The 12,845-nt window shown below is 47.4% G+C and overlaps 1 protein-coding gene across 2 annotated transcripts in view; it reads left to right on the plus strand.

The window, feature by feature from the left end:
- Positions 1 to 12,845, plus strand: part of AMZ2 (archaelysin family metallopeptidase 2) — a 574,400-nt gene that overhangs the window by 183,096 nt on the left and 378,459 nt on the right. The window lies entirely within an intron of this gene.

Genomic DNA, 12,845 nt, shown 5'->3' on the forward strand with positions numbered 1-12,845 from the left:
TGGGGGCCACAAGCGGACAAGGCTTTTAGACAGGTGAAACAAGTTCTCCTTGATGACACCACAATGGCATATTTTGATTGTCATTGACGCAAGCCCTGTTTGGTTGGGAGCGATGCTCCTACAAGAGAAAGCTGAATTCTCATGGGGCCCCATCACCTACATGAGCAGGGCGCTCTCTGACAGAGAGATCCACTACGCTCAAATTGAGCGGGAAGGGTTGGTCATCTGGTTGTCGTGTTACCACCTCCACTTGTACCTGTGTGGGCATCGATTCAGGGTGGTCCCCAACCACAAACCATTGGTCTCTTTGTTTGAGGGATCTAACCGGCTGACCCCTCCGATGATTGAGCAATGGGCTGTACAGCTCCAGCCGTACTCTTTCAAAGTGATATATCTCCCTCAAGCAAACGACACCGCAGGTTACTTGTCCCGGCACCCATCCACGCCAGAGGGTTGAGAACAAGCAGACAATGGAGAGGGTGCTGAGGAGTTTGTACAGATGGTAGTACATGAAGCGTGCCCAAAAACTCTTTCCATGCAGGAGATGCATGAACCTACAGCACTGAATCAGAGCCTTATAAAGACCAAAGAGGAGCTTTCCAGGAAACCATAGAAACACTTCCTCTTCGGAGCCAAAAGGCTGATGCAAGTCGAGCAAATCCACAGGAACCAGCTTTGACGAGTGAAGGATGAGCTAAGTACCAGCAAAGGAGGTTTGCTTCTCAGTGGTCAGCAGATTGTGGCTGTCAAGGAGCCTCTGGGCCCCCGAGATTGACCTAGCCCACCAAGGACACCAGGGTGTGGTCAAGACAAAGGCACTTTTGAAGGGCAAGGTGTGGTTCCCCAGGATGGACACTCAAGGTACAGAATAGTTGCACACCTTCTCTTCTAGGTGTGCAACTTCCATTCCTGTGCAATAACTATTCGATACCCACCACTGGCCCCTGTGATCACATTAGAGCCAAGCCTGAGGCCATAGTCAAAGGCGGGCATGGACTCTGGAAGTTTCCAGTATTGCAGCCTTACGGCCATGCTCATTCACTCCCATTCAAAGTTCCCCATGGTAGAGATGGTGCAGTCCACTGTGGTTTCCAGAGTCAAACCAATGTTGGAGAAAGTATTTGCTCTATTTGGTCTGCCAGAGGAGCTGAAAAGAGACAATGGACCCCCGTTTCAGGGGCAGGAGTTCCAACAGTATCTTGTTTCCGTGGCAATATGACACCGGAAAGTGACGCCGCAAGGTCCCCAAGGAAGCTGGAAAGTTTAGCTTTTCATGAGGACTTTGAACCGGGCCCTTAGAATTAGGGTCAAACAAGAAGATGATGCTAAACCACTTTCTCTTCAAGAATACATGTTTTTTATAGAAGCACAGCTGGTCCAGTGCTCCCATCTTTCCACCAAAAAGTAACCATAAACGGTTTAAGGATAGAACATCCACAGATGAGGTATATCATCAACATTCAAATATGACTACAGCCTATCCATCAGAGAAAGCAGTTCAGCGCTCTGCAATGGGGCAATAAGCGCTATTTAAATAATATGAATCCAACACAACTGGAGAGAAGGGATGTCTTCCTGCTGTGGCACTAAACACGATTTTCATGCCATGTAGTGGCTCGTGCACACCGTGTATATGCGTGACTGGGTGAGATATATGCTTCACCACTTTCCCTACACTATACCTCTTCTGTCTGCAGCTGTGTCCCAGTATATGGCCTGAGATAGTTGTGTCACAGCTTAAGTAGAGAGTGCAGGCCACTCCCCCAAATACCAGCCATTATAGCTGCCAACTGTCCCGTTTTCTCCAGGACAGTCCCGGCAAGTGGGAGACTGTCCTCAATCAATCAAACAGATTTGTATAGTGCACTACTCGCCCGCTAGGATCTCAAGGCGCTGGGAGGAGGGGGAGTCGCTACTGCTCGAACAGCCAGGTCTTGAGTTGTTTCCTGAAGGAGAGATGGTCCTGGGTCAGCCGTAGGTGGGTGGGGAGGGAGTTCCATGTCTTGGCCGCCAGGTAGGAGAAGGATCTTCCGGCGGTGGCTTTACGAATTCGTGGGATGGTGGCGAGGGCGAGGCTGGCGGATCGGAGTGAAGAACCGGGTTTTAGAACCCAGCAGCACCAGGGGAAACGCCCGATGTCTTTGGGTTCACCTGTCTTAGAATACAGAGACACGGGATACTTCTCGGTGACGTCAAAGACCAAGTTTATTGGCTGCAACCAGGAACAGAGGTCTACGAAGCACAACATGGGTGGTTCGCTAGAGACTGCACACCTTCATAGAGCGGAGCATCGTATTTTATGCTAAAATTCACATTCCTGGCTAGCATCAGTTACATACAAACAGATCAATCAGATGATGACATTTCAAACATATCGCATGACGACAAACCCACTTTCCGTTGTCCAGCACACCAGAAATGACTAAGCAAAGTCCAACATTCCTGCTCGGACAGGCCGGACGGACCCATAATAAAAGACCTCAACCCAAATCAATAATTAAGCCATAAAGGAAGGAACAGAAGCAGATGAGAAGCAAGATAGAAGGGTGTGTGCATGTACCATAAACTCAGCAATGTCCTGCTCTTTGATCTCTATCTGACCAGCTGCCTAACAAGGAACTGGCTCAACGAGGTCAGCCTCGGGCAAAGGAGTCAGCTCGTTCAGGTCACACAGACGTCCGCTAAAGGTGTACGTGTCCCAAAGACTCGTTCGGCCGTAGTCATCATCCTATGTGAGGGCAACCACAAAATGGCTGCCGTACACAAAATGGAACCCAAACGTTCGAACGAAATCCCTGAATACGTAGTGTTTCCATTGATCGATTATGGCGAAAACACTCGTACATGCCGCACTCTTCATTTGCGGTCCGCTGATACCAAAATCGTCTTTATCCGACGACCTTTATTGAACGGGTTTAGAATCACGGAACCTCAGACCCTCCTTTTGCCCTTACATAGGCAACAAACCCAAACCCATGTCAATCTGAATCCAGGTCTATATTCATCAGATCATCAAGATGTTGCTGTAGCATCATCCTAGTACTTAGCAACTCTCTCTGGACAGGTCTCCTTGCACACGAAGTAGCACAAAGGCCACAAATAGCAGGAGCACACTGTACGCAAAGACAGAACAGGAAAAGGGTAGCTAAGATCATCCCAATGACCATCAGAATATTCCATCCTCACGTGGATAACAATCCATAAAACCATCCCATCAACGACCAATCTCCTTCGACTATATGTACAGACTCAGAGAGCTTATGTAGCCTGGAAGTGGCCTGGAAAACTGTCGGAGCGTTGTCTGGAATGAAAACGCAGCAGCTAGATTGAATCAATTTACATACCCCTCCTCTATCTGCAAGTATGACATCTAACGCAATTCTGTTCTGAAGAGTCATAAGGCGATCCGACTGAAGCTCAGCAGTCAAGTTACTAAGGGCACCGGCAGTTTCGACTATGGTGGACTCAACCACTCTAGTCAACTGTCGAATATTCCTGCTATTAGCCATAGGTCCCCAGAACGGCAGAAAACCCTTCAAAAAATCTCCCAATTCTTGTCCTGCGGTATCTTCCTTACTGAAGAAACCTCTAGCAACTCTCTTCTTTTGGTAATCTGCCGCAGCTGCAAATGTGGGAGGCAACAGGAACGAAACAAAACATGTGCCCGAGAAGTCAGGGGGCAACCATGTGTACGCTTTATCGTAACAGATGAAATAGGTACCCTTAGCTGCTAGGAACGCTGGGGAAGTCTGAGACGCAAAAACATACGTCTCAGGGCAAACACTCTTCCCTAACTGAGCTCTCGGATTCTTGCCATTACCTTGCAGACAATACTGACCCTGATGGGGCACTGTCCAAATCGGAGGGGATTTCTTCGCTCGCTGGTTAACACTCAGACTAACTCCATATCCAGTAACGTTCCATCCAATGTATGCTTGTGTCTCATCTCTCGGGATAGTCTCATAGGAACTAATTCCCCATATCATGTCAACTATACCCTTGACCAGAGCACTAGTCTTCGGACTATCTTTCACGGAACGTTGGGGATAGACTCCATGAGAATAAATGAACATCGTTCTGTATGCCCAGACAGAATCATTGTAGCTGAAAGGCAAAACCAGGTAAGGAATACCTTTATCGGTAGTATGGGGCATAAGGCCACACACCCAACAATTTGTCGTGTTCATTACTAGCTGGTGTTGGTGCAGGAGCTGAACAAAGGAATTGTTAGCAAATTCCAGTCTTCTAACAGTTTCATGTTCGGGCAGAGGGTGAAAAGAATGTGAAAAAACAGTAGGAGGAGGCATAGGCTGCATAGTGGGCACGAACGTCACTTGAAAAGAGAATGTCACATATCCAATTAAAAACATCATTAAGCTAAACAACATGAACAAACACAATATTAAATAACGTTTTCTGCTCATAACTGTACATATTTTGCTCTTGAAGCTTATTCTTTCAACGGGTCTCTCCATCTCGAAAAACTCCATCCTCTAATCGTGCTGCTCGCGGCAGTAGGGTGTTCCGTGCTAAGGAATGCGTCTGTCAGTCCAGGGAAACGCCCTCAGACCAACCAGAACCGTCGACCTAATGTCTTCGGCTTGCACTCCAAAGACTTAACACCGCGACCCTACAGCTGAACCCGGATGGTGGTTCGAAAAACAAAAATCAAAAATAGTTCCTCGGAGGAGAGCTTAACCTACAAAATTCAGAAAAGAAAGAATTGATCATTTTATTTGTCCAGCGACTCTCGGTCACAAATTATAACGCTCTTTGCCAGGCAATGTCTGTTCTCGGAATAAGAGCTCAGGTTCAGAAGTGTCCAAACGATTCGACGGAGGCACAGCTTCTTGCAGAAGATCGTCGCTTTCTCGCTCAGTGTTCGTTCCAATCAAACGGACATCGCTAAATGGCAGAAAACGAGGCACGGTCTCAGTTTCAGAATCAGGAAGTCCTCTCTGGACCCACCGGTCGTACGGCAGAGGCAAAGGGGCCTCTTACAATGTACACCGTGGATCCAGTTTTTTTTACCGTGCACTCATACTGCGGAACGGGTAGCCAAAAGAACTAAGTAGGGGCCGATCCAGCGGGGCTGCTCGTTCTTGGTCCGCTGGAAATTTTTCACTAACACCCATGAGCCAGGTTCGATGGCGTGTCCTGGATCTTCAGAAGCTTGTGGCAGTGTATCATGAACCTGTTGGTGCAAAACACGCAATTTAGCCGTCAATTCGTACAGGTAATCAAGCAATACAGGATGTTCTATCTCGCTAAATTTTGTCGGCCGCGGCACTCCCCAAATATTTGCCGGGCGACCAAACACCACCTCATAAGGACTAAGTCCCATTCGTGAATGCACAGTCATTCTAGTGGGCAAAAGGGCTAATAGCAAGGCATCTGGCCATTGTAAACCAAAGCTCGCCTGAATCTTGGCTAGTTTTAGCTTAAGGGTGCCATTGTAGCATTCGACTAATCCAGCTGATTGGGGGTGATTTGCAGCGTGGAACTTCTGCCTTATTCCTAATCCATCACACACTCTCTTCATCACTTGACCCACAAATTCACTCCCATTGTCACTCCAGATCATTCTCGGCAAACCATACCTAGGGAAATATTCCTTAATAAGGGCTTTCGCTGTGGACAAGGCAGTGTTATCTTTCAAAGAGTAAGCTTCCACCCATCTCGAAAAAGAGCAAACAACCACTAACACATATTTCAGGTTGTTGCACCTCTCCATGTGGATGAAATCTAGCTGCAAAGCCTCGAACTGATACGTTGGAGGAGCAAAATGACCAGCTGGAGTTGGAGTTCCCTTACCAGGATTGTACATCAGACACACCATACAGTTCTTAACCAAATTTTCTGCACACTTAGGAATACCAGCATTCTGCCATACTGGAGCTAACAACTTGCAAATCCCTTTCACACTGATATGAGCCATTCCATGAGCCATCGTACCCACTGGAAGTACATATGCATCGGGTAACAACCATCTCTGATGCTCTGATAATTCAATCCAACAACCATTCGAATCCAATTTACCCTTGCTTTCTCTCCATTCATTCAACTCTTTCTCTGTAGCTTCAGGTTGGATGGATTTCACACTCTCAATCATATCTTCACACATACTTCTATCCGGAACCCATCTTGCCGGACCCGCAACATACATTCGACTCATCACACCTCTCGCAGTTTCTTTCACAACTTCATCTGCAAACGCATTACCACGACCAACATCATCAGTAACTTTCTTATGCGCACTGCATTTCACAATCGCAACTTGCAACGGCAAAGTAAGAGATTCAAGAAGTTCATTCACCAACTGACCATGCTGAATCTTAGTTCCATGCGAAGTCAGGAACCCACGCTCTTTCCACAAACGCCCAAAACTATGAGCCACACCAAACACGTACTGGCTATCAGTGTACACGGTCACTTGTTTTCCTTTCGACAACACACACGCTCTCGTCAATGCAAGCAACTCTGCTGCTTGCGCTGAATTATGTGGGATACGTGCAGCTTCAACAATCGTATACAAAGTCGTAACAGCATATGCCGCAGTCGTATCACCATTCGGAAGCTTGAAGCACGAACCATCAACCCATAAGGTACCATCAGACTCTGCAAGAGGAGTATCCCTAAGGTCTATCCTCCCTTTCGTTTCTTCCTCTGTCCTAAGGAAGCAATCATGCTGTTCAACAACATCTGTCTCAACCGAAATCGGCAACAACGTAGCTGGATTCAACGTGTAGCATCTCTTTATATGCACATGACTCGCTAACAGTGTCAATTCGTAACCCGACAACCGAGCACGAGTTAAGTGCTGTGTCTTGGTGCGATTCAACAAGATATCCACTGCATGTGGAACCATCACAATCCGTGTATTGTCCATCACCAAACCAACAGACTGTCAAATCGAAACAGCCGCTGCTGCTGTAGCTCTCAAACAACTCGGCAAAGCTCTAGCTACCGGATCCAAAGTCGACGAAAAATAAGCACATGGACGTTGCTTATCGCCGAACTGCTGAGTCAAAACTGACAATGCACATCCCTCTCTCTCGTGGACATACAATGTAAAAGGCTTACTGTAGTCGGGAGTACCCAACACAGGAGCCGAACACAACGCATCGGTCAATTCTGGAAAGCTCCTCTGACATTCGTCAGTCCAAGGAATAGGATTTGGAGTATCCTTAACAGTAAGAGCTATCAAAGGTTTCGCAAGCAATGAAAAATTAGGGATCCACTGTCTACAGTACGGCGTAATACCCAGAAAAGCACGTACTTCTCTTTGTGTCATAGGCTAACTCATTTTCGCAATAGCTTGAATTCTTTCTGGGGTCAGTTTCCTTCCCTCCTTCGATAAGAGGTGACCTAAGTAGGTAGCTTCTTGTCGACAATATTGCAACTTCGAAAGAGACATCTTATTATGGAAATCAGACAAATGACGTAACAACGACAAAGTAGCCTCTCTACAAATCTCTTCATTGTCAGCAGCAACTAATAGATCGTCAACATACTGGATAAGAGCAGCACCATCAGGTAAAACAATCAAATCAAGTTGTGTTTTCAAAGCCTGACTATAAATCGATGGACTCTCACAATAGCCTTGAGGAGCGCGCTTAAACCGGAAACTTCGGCCTCCTAAAGAGAAGCCAAAAATATCCCTACTCTCCACGGCAATCTGGATGCTGAAGAAAGCATTCTTCAAGTCAATCACCGAAAACCACGTGGCTGAAGCCGGAATCAAAGTCAGTAAAGCGGTGATATCAGGCACAACAGGAAACTGCGGAACTACAATCTTATTCACCTCGCGAAGATCGATCACAAACCTATATACAGGAGGCTGTGAAGAATCAGGTCTTTTCAAAACAGCTAAAACCGGACTATTGCACACTTTTCCTCTTGTTTTCTCAATCAAATCATAGATGATCGCCAAAAGTGCTCTTTCACCATCACTGGAAATCCGATATTGGGGAATACGTGGCAATCTAGCATTTGCTTTCAACGTCACAACATATGGAGGAATCTCCAGGAGACCCACATCATTAGGACCAGTAGCCCAAAGAGAATCAGGGAGAGAAGACAATTCTGGTGGAAGTTTATCTTTAGATAAATACATCGGCGAGATCACTCTCTTACCCTTACCCAATGTAAGGTGTACTCCCGAAGGAGAACAATATAGCGTCGCATACAATCTCTTCAACAAGTCTAATCCCAACAAGTTCTCACCACAACCTGTCGTCAGAATAAGGGGTGCTTCAAATTCACAAGGTCCAACAGAAATAGACAACAGACTAGAAATCTGATTAGTAACCGGGGTGCCAGAAAAACCTACTGAAACATACGTTAAGCCAGACAAAGGTGCGCAAGGGAGTTTAGAGTGCATGATAGAACTCTTCGCAGCACCAGTATCCAACAGAAAAGGCTCTGACACACCTGATGCAATCACTTCAACATAAGGTCTACTCTGATCTACTGGAACTGAAACAACTCCTTCTCTTTGTCTATGGCTGTCCTAGCAATCATTACCATCCACATCCTCACCTTCGACATAGTAATCGTCCATATAGTACTGAGACGTCCTACCAGATTCACTATTCTACTGATCAAAGCTATTCATAGAATTCTGTGGAGGCAAAGGACGCGCATTTTGACCACGACCTCTACCTCTAGGAGCTTGCTGAACACCTCGACCTCTCACACCAGAAGCACCATTCGTGCGCTGTAACAGAACCGGACAACTACTCTTGAAATGACCCTCTTCTTTGCAATACGCACACTGATTAGGCCCTACGGGAATACGCTGTTGAGAAGACTCGAACCTTTGCCAGTTTCTCTGATATTGCTGAGGTTGCTGATAATCGTGCTGATTATTACGAGGCGGATAAGCTTGCTGTAGAAGAACTTTAGTCTTCAATTCCTTAGTCTTCCTATCCGCTTTCTCTTTCTCATCCTTATCTCTATTCTCGTAGTACTGGGCAGTAGCCAAAATCTGCTCTGACGACGAGACAGCCGAAGCACTGTCAGAATCCTTCAACTTATTTCACAACTCGGGAAGCCAATTATGCACAAACTTGTCAACGAACAACCGTTGACCACCTTCCGTACTCATGTCCTGACCACTATGGTCGATAAACGTCTCTTCGAACCTAGTGAAAAAGTCAGACACACTTTCGTCTTTCTTCTGCTTGCACGCAGACAATTTGTCCCAATTAACACGCATAGCAGGCATCAAAGTCTTCATATAATCAATAATCCTACCAGAGAGGTCAGCAGTCACGTCCTCTGGTTTAGCACCACCAACTTGTCTAGCATCTGCGGCCCTAAGATTATTCCATGTATCACCTAATTCCTGTGCATGATCCGTATGACGAATCAATCCCCATAAAGGCTGTGGAACTACATTTCCAAACAACATGTCTATATCAGCCAAATTCATAATGCATGATCCTGCAGTCTGAGATAATTCCTTAAAGTACCCTGCAGGATTCTTACGTGGATCAGGCAAAGTCTGCTTAAGGGCTAAAACTTCAGCACGCTTCCATGGAACATGTACCCAAACACACTGAAAATGTGGCTGAACAGGTGGAACAGCATTTGCATCACCCGGTCTCCAAACCGGGGGAACCTCTCGCATCGGATATTGTCGCGCCTTTCTCCTAACTGAAGAATCAGGCTCAAACAGTCGCTGAGAAGGAGATTCACTCCTAAACGACAACAACGTCGCAACTGCTTTCTCAACCTCAAGACCTCAATAGAGTTCCCCTCGCAAACTCAGACCATATACGGTACAACTCAGGCGGAGCTTGTCCTAACTCACCATCTTCCCATTGTTCACGAAGGAAAGAACACATCATATCAAAAACATATCTCTGTGCCGGTGCTCCCCATTGACAGACAACATCCATAACACAGTCGAGACTATAGTGCAAAGGGTACGTAACCCATTTACGCGCTAAGTGATCCAACACTGTCCGTTCATCGGGACCAGGCAATTGGCTACGCAATTGCTCACGTTCTGGAACATACCCAATGACCCAAAAAGAGGAGAAAAGAGACCAGCAACAGTATCGGTCATTCTCTGTCGAGCAGAAGGAGAAGTTGACAAAAGAACAGGAGACAAAGCAGAATGAGAGGAAACCAAAGTCGGAACAGTAGCAGAAGGAACAGGCAATAAAGGCGTAGGAGTAGCAGACGAAGGAGGTAGAAAAGGCAGCGGCCCTTGAGGAGGTTGCGCCAAAGGAACAGGAGCCAACGGAAGAGGAGCTGGCTGTTGAGGAATCACAGGTGGCAAAGCAACCAGAGGTTGCGCAACTACAGCAGGCGGAGGTGCTGTAGCACTCGGCACATAAGGGGGTGGCGAACTCAATAGGTGCAACATTAAAGGATCTTTCGCAAGATCTTTTTTTTCTTCCTGCTGTTGAGGCGGCAAAGCTGGATAGCACTTGTCTACCGCCAGTTTACGTTGCCTAAGCAACTGTTCGCTTTCTTGTTCTTCTTCATTATCCCTAAACTGTATAGCAGCTTGCACCATTGACATACATTTTTCTCTCTCATTTCGCTTCGCTAACTTAATTTCTTTCTGTTTGGCTTCCTTTCGCCATAAGCGGAAAGAGTCAAACATTGCCGGCCGGGCTTTCTTCTTGAACAGTTTAACTTCGAGATTGTCTAAAATCTCTGTTTCAAAGCTACCATAAAGGGGCCACCGTAGGACACCGTCTTTCCTGGTATACCTAATCCATACTTCATTATACGTGATGGGGCCCACTCCATGTTTTATATAGAGCTCATAGGTCGGAGTTCCAATCGGAGGAACCGGACACAAATCCTTCAATCGGGAATCCCTATTACAACCACAACAAAATATCTTTCCAAGTCTGCTAAGACCAGGCATCTTCGCTCTCTAGTCTAGCTTCAAACTTCAAGGGAATATCAAAGGCGATAGTCTTGCGAATACACAAGTCCCTCGGCTTTGAGGCCTGCAGGTCTCAAATCAAAGAATCCCAAGGGGATACCAAAACAAAACTAAGGACTGGGAGACGCTCCACTCATACTTAGCTGAAATGTCGATGGCATCGCCAGAAGACCCGTCTATCGTCTTGCTTTACAAATCGTCTAATGGCTCCAAGATAGGGCGACAGTCAGGGCAGCAGTCCTTCGTAGCCGTCGGAAAGCGGGGAACCTCGCAGCAAAGACTTTCGGACCACGACGACATACAGGGGTCGATGAAGTGGCAGGCCTTCCTCCAGAATTATCACACGAAGCTCCTCACGATCTTCAGGCTTGGACCGGTACAGCTGAAGTCGCCCCACATTGGGCGCCAACTGAAGAACCGGGTTTTACTACCCAGCGGCGCCAGGGGAAACGCCCGATGTCTTCAGGTTCACCTGTCTTAGAATACAGAGACACGGGATACTTCTCAGTGACGTCAAAGACCAAGTTTATTGGCTGCAACCAGGAACAGAGGTCTACGAAGCACAACACTGGTGGTTCACTAGAGACTGCACACCTTCATAGAGCGGAGCATCGTCTTTTATGCTAAAGTTCACATTCCTGGCTAGCATCAGTTACATACAAACGGATCAATCAGATGATGACATTTCAAACATATCGCATGACGACAAACCCACTTTACGTTGTCCAGCCCACCAGAAATGATTAAGCAAAGTCCATCATTCCTGCTCGGACAGGCCGGACGGACCCATAATAAAAGACCTCAACCCAAATCAATAATTAAGCCATAAAGGAAGGAACAGAAGCAGATGAGAAGCAAGATAGAAGGGTGTGTGCATGTACCATGAACTCAGCAATGTCCTGCTCTTTGATCTCTATCTGACCAGCTGCCTAACAAGGAACTGGCTCAACGAGGCCAGCCTCAGGCAAAGGAATCTGCTCTTTCAGGTCACACAGAAGTATGCGAAAGGTGTACGTGTCCCAAAGACTCGTTCGGCCGTAGTCATCGGACTATGTGAGGGCAACCACAAAACGGCTGCCGTACACAAAATGGAACCCGAAGGTTCGAACGAAATCCCTGAATACGTAGTGTTTCCATTGATCGATTATGGCAAAAACACTCGTACATGCCGCACTCGTCATTTGCGGTCCGCTGATACCAAAATCGTCATTATCCGACAACCTTTATTGAACGGGTCCAGAATCACGGAACCTCAGGAGCTGGCGGGTGGGTGTGTAGAATGTAAGGCGGCTGTTGAGGTATTTGGGGCCCATGTCGTGGAGAGCTTTGTGTGCGTGGGTGAGGAGTCTGAACGTGATCCTCTTGCTGACGGGGAGCCAGTGCAGGTCTTTCAGATGGGCAGAGATGTGGCAGTGACGGGGGATGTTCAGGATGAGTCATGCAGAAGCGTTCTGTATGCGCTGGAGCGTAGAGGGTGTTCCCGTAGTCCAGTCGGCTGGTGACGAGGGCCTGGGTGACCGTCTTCCTGGTTTCGGTGGGGATCCACCGGAAGATCTTCCGGAGCATGCGCAGGGTGTTGAAACAGGATGACGAGACGGCGTTGACTTGCTTGGTCATCGTGAGGGGGGAGTTCAGGATGAAGCCCAGGTTGCGTGCATGGTCCATTGGATTGGGGCGGTGCCCAGGGCAGGGTGCCACCAGGAGTCGTCCCAGGCAGAGGGGGATGGTCCCAGGATGAGGACTTCCGTCTTGTCTGAGTTCAGTTTCAGACGGCTGAGCTTCATCCATTCTGCGACGTCTTTCATTCCATCCTGGAGGCTGGCTCTGGCGGTGGCGGGGTCGTTGGTGAGGGAGAGGATCAGCTGGGTGTCGTCAGCGTAGGAGATGATGTTTAGGTTGTGTTGGCGTGCGATGGCTGCGAGGGGCCTCATGT

The sequence above is a fragment of the Lissotriton vulgaris genome, chromosome 7 (genome assembly GCF_964263255.1).
Source record: "Lissotriton vulgaris chromosome 7, aLisVul1.2, whole genome shotgun sequence".
Classification (NCBI taxonomy): Eukaryota; Metazoa; Chordata; class Amphibia; order Caudata; family Salamandridae; genus Lissotriton; species Lissotriton vulgaris.